General features: G+C 35.3%; 1 long non-coding RNA gene across 1 annotated transcript in view; it reads right to left on the bottom strand.

Annotated features, from left to right (window-relative positions):
• LOC308071571 overlaps window positions 1-11206 on the bottom strand; it is a 377062-nt gene that overhangs the window by 61744 nt on the left and 304112 nt on the right. Inside the window, exon 3 of the long non-coding RNA XR_013931244.1 lies at window positions 186-1091. This is a non-coding gene — a long non-coding RNA (uncharacterized lncRNA). The remainder of the gene's footprint in view (window positions 1-185; window positions 1092-11206) is intronic.

Genomic DNA, 11206 nt, shown 5'->3' with positions numbered 1-11206 from the left:
CTGCCACAGAAGGTTAATTTTTTTACATTAATTACAGAACTGCATCCCACACTATTACAAGTCAAACACTAACAATACTGCTTATAGAACGCTTGGCCTTCTTTGTTAGAGCCTAAGTGACCAAAAAAATCCCCTCAGAAAGAAAGACAAGGGTTTTCCCAGTTTATATTAAATAGGAAGATTACCTGCAAGTTGATGTTCTTGATTTTAAAAGAGGAATAATGACAAATCAGCATTCAGCATGAGTAGCCATCCTGGACTGTGCAGTAACCGAAAAAAAAAAAAAAAAAATAGAAAACCTTACAGCAGTTTCATATTTTCACTGATCTAGGACAACTGAAATTTGCTTCCAAAAAACCCAAAGAATTTCAGTTTATTTATCCATGTCCTTGCTCACCTATTTTCTTGCAACTGGATCTAATTAATGATCATCCAGCCAACAAGGTGAGTAGGTTCAGCTCACAGATCTGACAGAACTCCACAGATAAAATTAAGTTTTCTAACAAATCTACAAACTGAACGGATTCACGTCAAAAGCATGTGATTAGTAGACTCAGTGCAAAGGGGAAAAAAAAAATCTATAACTGAAGCATGATAATGTCTGCTCAATGTTATACTCAATTAAGAGTAATGTTAAACCACATTTTAAATTTTAAACTATAGAAACATTATAATGAAATTCTGTATTGATTATGCCTAGTCATACACCTTGCAGAGATTACTTTGAAATAGCATGTAAAAATATGTGATCCACCTTTCATGCAGTAATTCTGGAAGAGGTTCTATAATCAGAATGTCTGATGAAAAAGCTAGCAGTGTAACCACAGAGGGAAACTTTGACAGTCCACCACAAATTTCTGTATTTCTAAACAGATACAGCTAACACTGCTGCTTCTGAAAAAACATTAATGACAAAATGTCACAATAGTGACAAAATCCAGAAAGGTTTTTTCACCACATTGATAAAGTAGCATCACATAGGAAAATGAAACAAATCTATGTTACCTCAGTCTAGCCTCTCTCAAATCCTCCTCTTTGCAGCAGAGTGTATCTGCATATGGGTGTCTTAAAGAAAGGGTCCAGACCAGCAACTAGACAGAAAATGGATATTATATTACCCAGTACTCTGATGATGTCAGCTTTTAAATTGTTTATGTCAGAATCACATGTGATGTAACCTTCCCATTTTATTTGACAGTGTTTAGACAAAAGATGTTACAATCATAGTGCTTGCATATGGAAGTTTAGATTTTAAAAAAACAATGGTTTTGTTAACCAGACATAAGCATTTCTATATATTTGATAAGAAATCTGGCCTTGAGTTTCATAATTTAAAAAGAAAACATACTGTAACTTTTATGCTTATAATTTCTGGCCTCTTGATTTTTTCCAAAAACACCAGGCATGGAAAGACTAATTTTAAGTCATTTCCAAAGACAGTCTGTGAAAGGCACCTGCAGATGCTGCTCCATTTCCCAGTCAGTCTTAGGTTGATCAGGTGAGAAATCCAAATCCCTGAATGGTTTTGGCAGTCACAGGCTTTCCAGAATAGAAGCGAACATTTAGTTCCTACAGAGAAGTGCTCTGAGGAGGAACGTGTCTTTTTATATCTGAATTAATCCACTCTTATTGAAATTTATTGAATGAAATATAGTCAAAGAGAAGGTACATGACTAACAAATTACCAGAAAAGACAAATATGCTAAATGGCCTGCAATTAAAATAATTAATCCATTTTAATTGATAGACTAGTTGAATGTATAAAGCCAGATACAATGGTTCAACCTTGCTTATTTAATGCATTCATTGTAACTATTACACAAACATTCAACGACTGTAGCCCCAAACCCAGAATCTTCTCTGCTAGAAAGACTGTGAGATCTCCTCTTAAGCAGAAATTTTCACTGGTTTAAATGTTCCAGAACGGATGGAATAAATTAAACCCAATATGTTTAAGAAACCTGAAATCCTGTCAGTATTTCTGAAGGAACATGGAACTTAGAATTCCGGTATGCACTGTATTTCCCTCTGGCTTTACTTGTAGCTGAAACATTAAGTAAACAATCCCTTAGTGCAGGACAGAATAATTTGTTTATAGCAATCTGGGCCTACTTCTACGTTCCATAGAAGTAGCAAGAGTAACACCAATTTTGCTGGTATCTGAGGAAAGCAGTGACCAACTTATCAATTAGTCTTTAAGTTCACATTTCTTTCTCTTGAATTCTTTAAAAATAAACCCCAAAACGTAGCTAATTTCCAAAACACAGTAACAAAGTGCTTATTTTCAAATATTTCCTCTGACAGTTTACTCCAGCTACTCTTCCCACACTGTTCACCCAGGAATCACTGGTTACAACACTTTCCAACAAAGAAAACCTACGTTTCTGTCATTCCCAAAACCGCTCTGTGCTAATGCGGCATAAGGCATTACATGCAGACTGACCGGCAGATGCCAGCCAAGTGAGCAGTCAGGTTCTGCTTTTCCATTCATTACTGGTCAGTATACAAAATCTCCTTTCAGTCGAAACGTCAGTATTTCATACCCACAGCATACACTTCGTGGCTGTTGGGCACATAGAATTTGTCACAATAGAAAGAGAACAGAAAGGAGAACTGCAATGCAGAGAGGGAAGATGAAGTCCTGCATTTTCCTTGATTTCACCTAGCCTGTGTGCTGTTTTTACTGAGCAGTGAAACTGATTTTTTTAAAAAAAATACATTAACTAAAAATAGTTTACCCTCTGCTATTGCAACATTTAGCTAAACTACGCTAACAGAGAAGCATATCCTTATTCAAGCACTGATAGAAAAAGTCATGACATCCAGATCTCAGTAAAAGCAGAGTAATATCAGAGTAATTTCATATAATTCACATGGGCATATCTGTGATTAGATTTATGTAAACAGGATGTTTACATAACATAAGCATGTTGTGTTTACATAACATTACTTTGATGTACTGACATAGCAACTTCTCATTGTCTGTCCCTTGTAACTCACTGAAGCATAGGACATGCTTTATGTCATCAGGTACAAAATCAATTGTTCTTCCTGATGCATGTCACACATTTGTCCTCATAAAGTATTAATAAGTGTCATGGGAAGAGAAATGCTTACCAGACAACCAGGGAAACCTAGGAGGAATTGAAAGCAGCCTTAACACACTAAGACAGACTTTAATGGGACAGCTTAAACTCTGTTCTCTTCTTTTAGGAAATTGCTGTAGCCACTATTTTACCCTGAAGCTTACCACCATTAAAAATATTTTAATGATAGCATACAGACTGCAATATTCTCTAGAATACCTGTCCTTAGAAATGTACATTTAATGTTCATGTCATCAGTGATATGAAGATGCCTGACTTCTATTAAATCTAGTGGTCTTGCGAGGCTATACTCTAGCAAAGACAGTAGAAGCGTGCTATAAATACTCCTATTTCAGCTGACCATGCTTTCTAACATCCTAGTTCACATTAAGAAACACTTCATGTCTATGATAATACACTAAACAAACTGGATCATTATTTTCTGGTCAGGTACTCAAGACTTTCTTAGTTCTGCATATCTCACTTTTTTCCTCTTGGAACCTTCACTTTGGAAAATATGTTAAACTGGCAGGTAAAATCTGCTACCAATGTAGTTGCTCTCTGTGAAGGATTAAAAAAAAAAACCAAAAACCAACAAGTCTTGCATAAGCTACAGCAGGCTAGCAGCTTGTCAAAATATCAATTGAAACAGTGGGTTCCAAGTCATTAAAACTCAGTTTATGTTATACTGCAGAGATTCCTGAAGTATGGAATGGTGTGCAGTACTGTGTAGCCAAAATAAGAGAGACAGATGTTGTATTAAACTCTTCTCACTGGAATCTAGTCCACTATACTAACAGTTGCACTAAATACATCTAAAGTTTACTGTGGACTCTAATAATAAAAATAGAATGTGAATTCATTAAGACAGTATCACCTGATTCACATTGCAAAAAGACTGCACATTTCACAGTGGGAAAATGTTCTTGGGAGTCAATTAATATCGACCAAAATCAGTCTCTAGCATAACCAAATTATTCTTAATCAATCCTAAAGAAGGAGAAGGAAAAAAAGAAGGAGGAAAAAAAGAAGGAAAACATGATATTCTAAACCAATATTTCTTAAATTATCTGGGAAAGCTTAAGTGAGGGAGCTTCAATATTGAGATAATTCAAGTAACATCAGAAAAATGTGCAGCTCTGCTACAACTAGGGTAAGCATAATTAATGTAGTTTGAAATTCTGGTGTCTGCAGGAATTAGAAAAGGCAAAGCAGAAAAGAAGTTTAATTTTTAATGTTTAGTATTATGTTATGCTTTTAGGGTTGACTGGGCATGCATTTAGTGCTGACATTATAAAATAATTAAATTAAAGTTTAAGGAAGAAGAGGAACTGTCACTTCCAAATGAAATGGGAAGAAGAAAATTATGAATAAACAGGTCACATTAACACATACTGAGGATTTTACATAGCTAGGGTCTTATTTTACTAGGGGCTCCATGTTGAGAATTTCAGATCTTGAAAGCTGACGCTCAGCAAGTACCAAAGACTGCTCAGATGAATTGTTCACCTCTGCAGCAACGCTACTTAATGATATGCAATAAAACTGATGTGGCTGCAAAACCCCCAGAACATAGTAGTAAAGTTTGTTTGGATATGAGCATCCACATCTCTTCAACTCGCTTTCCCCCTACCCTTCAAAGCTTCTAATGTAAAACTGTTGCAGAAGTGGTTAAACATCTATATACTCAGTCCTTCCATCATTGCTTACACATTTTTGAATGGTGATAGTGATTTGGTTGCAATGAGAATTAACTGTATGTTTTCCTAAATCTAAGGGGAATAATATATTTTCAGGAACTCCGTACCTTTCCAGCTTTTTCTTCTTTTTATGGAATATAGTATTTGTTTCAGTTTTGCACAAAGAACCACAGCTATGGCACTATAGTTAAGCAACCTGAAAAAACAGTCAGTTTTGTCAACATTTATCAGAACATCCAAGGACAATTAAGGTTTGGTTTCACCACTTTCTATCACATATAAGGAGTCTAATGATTTAGTAGTGCTTTTTGTGAACATTACTATCTTGACTTCATCTGTGCATAGCACTATCACTTCACCTAGTCTAGCAAAAGATACATAAATATTGAAAAGGTTTCCCAGGTGGTTAAACAATCAAAAGTCCTAAATTACTGAGGTAATTTAACCTGTGTGTAATGTTAATATACAGAAGTCAATAGGGCTAGTTATATGCTTGAAGTTGTACACCCTCTTACTTCACCATATAAGATATATCATTTCTGTAAGAAGTATGAGGGAAATTAATTGGCTTTTACAAGTTCTCTGGTAAGATTCAAACCAAGACGCACTTATACATACAGTATGGGGGTATTTGCTCAGGGGCATTCTGAGATTCTAGAACTGTCACTGCTGTTTCACCCACGCTTCTGAACTGGGTATTTAAAAAACACCCATTACTAGGGCTATACCATCTGGTATATACCATCTGGGGTACCTGGTCTGCAATGGCTGATGATAATTACCTTAATTAAACACATTTTTTCTACCTTACAGGGATGTTGACATAATGGATTATAGTGGTAAGGTACATCACTTGCATATACAAATGTACACATGCTCCCTCATGGGATTTACAACATCTTTGAAGTGCTTCTGAAATATAGGTGATGTGGTAGAAAAATAGCATTAGGGTCTTCACAGCATCATTTTCTTCCAATTGCCCTGACCTTAGCTTTTCTTTTTCTACCAGTTGTCCTGCATCTTGAAATTTTTCTATAGCAATAATTTACACATCCCACTAGGAGTTTGTATATACTGCATATTCAAGCACACTGTAGCATTCTGTAATGACTCTGCACAGTACTGACTGGGAAAAGCTGCAACTCGTTGGCAAAACTTCAGCTAATCTTTAAAAAAAAAATATTCCAAGGCCCCCAAACCAGACTTAGCCATTGAACTAAATAATCTTTTGGTCTTCAGATAGCTACAGTTGCGGGCAACCCTGTAGGATCCCCCTTACCTTAGCTACATAAATAATGCAAATAGATCCCCCATCAAAGAGTTTGCATGTGAAGCAGAGTTCTGTTAACAGCTGTATCACAATTAGGACCTGGAAAGACACCTGCTATTTTGATGCATTTACCCCAAGCTTTCAAACGCAGATAAATTCTATCCCCAAAGAAAATTGCGGGATATTTTCCTAGTAACTTCAGTACCAACAGTATTAACCCCATATTAAGCAGCTTAGAAAGTCAGACCTCTCTGTTGCTGTCCCCTGATGTTTGTACTATTAGCTGGCATTCCTAGCGATTTACTACTGAACACTAGGGGTGAGGAAGAAACTCTTTCCTCCCCTCCAATTGGAATACTCTTGGCCAGCATGGGTCTTCCTGCTCTTAAAGTACAAGTGCAGACACAACTCTTCACAAACCTCCCCATATAAATTAATAGTCTGTAACTCTTCCAGAGCATTCACCAAAGTGCATGCATTTACACTATTTATCATGGAAGTGATATTTTGAGAAATGCAGGGAAAATTATTTCATAATGAAGAGTTTTATTGTGTATTTTTTTTTTTTATAACATCCAGATATATGTCAGAGGCATCCAGATAAGCCTCTGACAAAACCCTCATTATAATTTTTACACATCTATGGGGGGAAAAAAAAATTCTTTGGTGGGATGCCCTTTAGCATTTGTACTAGCCACAGAGACAATCAGCTTGCTAGATGATATATTATTTGATTGGCTTTGTTATTTCAGAAGGTGAAGCATCAGTCCTAGTGTGTTTCTTTAAATCACTGTCATGATGCACAATAGAAATATCTATGCTATTCAGAAATGTATTAGGAAAAGTTTTTTACATTTGACGGACACACAGTGCTGTTATAACAATGCAAGTGTTTTCCCACCAAATTAGAGTGCCTTTTAGTGTTAAAATGACTACTAACTATAGTTAATAATGACTATAAAACGGTTATTTATAAAAATAGATACACACTTCTTGTACCTAGTGACATTGTTTCAGAAGAATTAATTATCTAGAGAGGCACATTAGAATTATTTATTTTTATAAATTTCATTTTAACAAAAATAAGTATTCTTAATTGTTCAGAATGATTTGCAAAACAGAAAGCTCACTATATTAATAGTGAGGATGAAGTTATCTATGTACCATGTGATTTGACATGAATAATTACTATTAGCATAACGAAAACTGCAATTAGAAAACATCACATAGTTACAGTACCTCACACCATCTTTACTTCCATTTGTTTCATTTATTTATCCAGTTACATTTGAGAATTAATGTTATAAAAGATAAGCCAGAAAGAGAAGGAAATGAACTTAAGGTAAACGAGAGTGATTTAATTCAAGAATAGAAAACTGGTGATTTACACAAAGGAGTATATATTGCTTTGCCTTATCTTGTTACAGAAGAACAGTGCAAAAAGAGATTACTGAAGAGGGAACCTACACTATCATAGACTTCTGCTTAAACCACAGGAATGTCTTTGTTTTATGGCTTGCAATTGTGAATAAATTAGAATCATTAAGGCTCAGATTTTGAAAAGGAAGCAAGAAGTGCTTATATGATGTCTTCTTGTAAATTCAACAAGAACAACAAAAAAAAAGAATGTGCAGAGGTGAATATATAGAAAATTAAAAGGGATAGATTTTGCACTCAGTCATTTAAAATGTTTATTAGGGTCTTTTTATAGAACAAAACTGTGGTAACACAGTATCAAATGAAGAAAAACATTTAAATGTGGCTTGCAGCAAAAGGACTAAAGAAATGGAATCCCTTCAAAAGCCTGATTCTGTTTTCTAAATGAAAACAGAAACTGTCCTCCTCCCCACTTGAAAGAGAAATTCTAGCAGTTCTGCTGCTCAGCCAGTGCTCTAATTAGATTTTGGCACAGTCATTCACAGTCAGGACATGCAGTATATACCCCCTTACAGAGAGCAGGATGACTAGCTCTTTAGAGTATGAAAGTTGTTAACAATACCAGTATTTAGATGTTTTGATCAGAATCAAAATACAAGTTAACACCACTGCAAGATGGGCTGGTTAACTCTATTTTTCTTGCATCACAGTCAGCCAGAAAAATACTATCTAACAACTCTAGTTCTAAAGAGCTTATTTCTCTACTGAATAAAAATAATAGTGTAGCATGCACTGTTTAATTTTCAGTAAAAAATATATAGAACATACGTATATTAAAAAATCCCATTTCTGTAAATGGACTGGAAAAATAACTTCTAAAATTGAACTTTCTATTTTAGAGGACAAAGTATTCCAGTTCCATATATGCTGTATACTTAAAGACAGATATGAAGTATGGATCAATAAAATATAGTAATTGCCCATCAAAACTATGAAGATAAACCTAAAAGCTGTGCAGCGAAGCGTGGAAATACCTATCTTTTGTTCTTGAATGTCAAAAAGAAAAATAAGTACTTCAAAATAGTAGAACAAATGGTTGAGGTTATGCAAGAGACTGACAAAACCAAAATTGAATTGTCTATTTTATACTACTAGGAGGAGATATTTAGATTCATTTAGCACCAGCCTATCACATATTAGCAGGTGGTGGGTGTAAAAAGATTACTATAAATAAGAAAAAACAATGCTGGCTTCAAAACATGCCCACACTGATTTGTTGTAGATAAGTAGATAAGTACCGTTGCAGTAACACTTTGAACAGTTCAATTTCAAATGGATCATGGGAGGGATTAGTAAAAAAAAGTTTATCTTTGAGCCTGCATATTTATTGAGTTGTTAAAAAAAAACCCTACAAAATAGCCAACCCCACCCCCCTTCCAAAACAACACCAAACATTGTCAGATGAAGTAACCTGTTTATTACCAGGGAATCACTTGCTACTTCTGTACTGAAGTGTACTAGGATAGAGATAAGGGGTATAAGCCATGGATCAGCACCTTTTTTATTAGTAAAACAGAATAAAAATAGGTTTATGTCCTTAAAGCTTACAACTGGGAAGGAACAGAGCTGAGTTTACACCAAATTCAGTTGTTACTGAAATGCCGTACATTCCCAAAACCTAAACAATTAATATAAAATCTCAACCAACTTTCTAGTCCTGGGCACATCCAACCTTCAGATAAGGCTACAACCGTAACTTCCAATTCAGCACATTTTCTCTTATTAGCAGTAAAGGCCGTTACATGCTATAATGTACATCCAGCACGTCTACAAAACAGAGCTGATGGACCCCTCTCAGCTTTCTGAAGCATGCTAGGCCACTTGTTATCAAAATGGTGTCAATGCCAAAGGAGAGCTGTGCTCTCTTGCTCTGTAACATTTGAAATTCTCTTTTTCCTAGTTATCTTTTTTCCCCTGGTTTTAATCTGTGATAACAAAAACACAACAGAGCTCTGCAGCATTTCAGTGCGGCTTTTAAACCCTTCAAAGATGGGTATACTTTTAGCTGTTAAGGTAGCAGCCACATTACCTGCGGAAAGGCATGGCCCTTTAGCAATTTGGGAAGGTGGGGCACAAGATGCCTTACTGGGAAAATGACATCTGAGATGGATCCCTTGGATTCTTTGGAACCACATGCTATGCCCTCTAAGCAACAAAAACTCCATTTTTTCTGTTATCAGCACTAATAATTTGAGGATTTTCAGTAAAATACTTCTAGTGTCATAATATCTGTCTAAGTTTAGCTAAAACATACCTTCAGGGCAATGAAAGCAACAACAGAAAGGAGGGGAAAAGCAACAAGTAGAAAACAGCTGTTCTGTACAGCTTGAATTCTCAGAAAAGTGGCCTTGAGCTTCTCTTTAAATTCTATGCCCAGGAGTCAAGCTACTTATTCCTTCCTCTCCTTCTAGGAAAGAGGAATCTCAAATTATACACCTGCAGAAGACTGGATTTTTAGTTTAAAATTAATGCGTTAGCAATATGCAGAAATTCTTGTAAAGGATAGTCTATACAGGCTTCCTTCAGTTACCAAACTGTAGACCTTTATTCTTACTGGCATTACAAAAAAAATACCAATCCAATATACACGCCATTTCTTTTCTGAAGTACACTTATTAAATTACTACACTGTGAATTCTGCCATATTCTTGAGAAATTCATGTTTTGCTTAGAGGATAGCTCATGCACAGAACCTGCATGTTGAAAAGGCAATCAAATGACAAGGAACGTAGCATTCCTCTATTTTCCATTGCACTGTATAAGCTGACAAAAGCATATGGCTCAGTCTTCAGTATTCTGGTGAATATTATTTCTCACTTTGAAAATAATTCCCGAGAAAAAACAAATAAAGTTCTGCTGAATAATTTAATTTTAAATGTTTGGGGGTTGTGGGTCTGTGTGTGACATACCATGAAAATCAGACAGAACTGTCTGGAATCATGCAATTAAAAGTCTCTTTGATGTGAAAGAATCCTCCACTATCATACAGTTAAAAGAAATGGAAATATAGTAGCTTTGCTTCTGTGGAGTGTATTGATGAGTTGCTTTCAAGACTACCAGGTTGACAATAAATACCTAATTGGATGGGTAGACAGACAGTTTCATTTGTACTCACAAACTCTGGGTGATGTGAAGACAACCAGTTTGGCTGTGGAATAATGTGTCTGAAATTTATTACTAAATTCAGAAACTGATATGAGAGGAACATCATACTGAAAAACGTACTGCCTCTTAACTTTAATTCCTGTGTTACTGCACTAAATATTGAAACTTCAGAAAGAGGTTGTACAAGGATTAAAATATAGGATCAAACACCAAACAACAATAAACATATGTAACAGGATATATAAGCAGTTCTAATACCAAAACTTAAGCAAAAATTTCAATTTACTGCAATATCAGGTGCAGTTAAGTGGGTTGTGAAATGGAAGAATAACAAGTAATTATGACATTTCCAGTAATTTACCATTCATTAAAAAAAGAGACCAGATAAAAGAGGCTTTCCTAGGGAAAAATATTTTGCCTCATTTTCTTTACTATACATGGCTCAAATTCATGTCTGTCCTAGATAGGTTTGAGTCGATTTGCACAAGACATGACCAGAGTCCTTAAGGAATTAAGAGTATAATATTCAGCAAAGGTGTTATTACGTTCATTTTTACATCTGACACTACAATTACAACTATATCAATGGAAGACTTAGTTAAAAATTT

The sequence above is a fragment of the Falco punctatus genome (assembly GCF_963210335.1).
Source record: "Falco punctatus genome assembly, chromosome: 11".
In the NCBI taxonomy this organism is placed as follows: domain Eukaryota; kingdom Metazoa; phylum Chordata; class Aves; order Falconiformes; family Falconidae; genus Falco; species Falco punctatus.
This window is presented reverse-complemented; position numbering and strand designations above follow the sequence as displayed.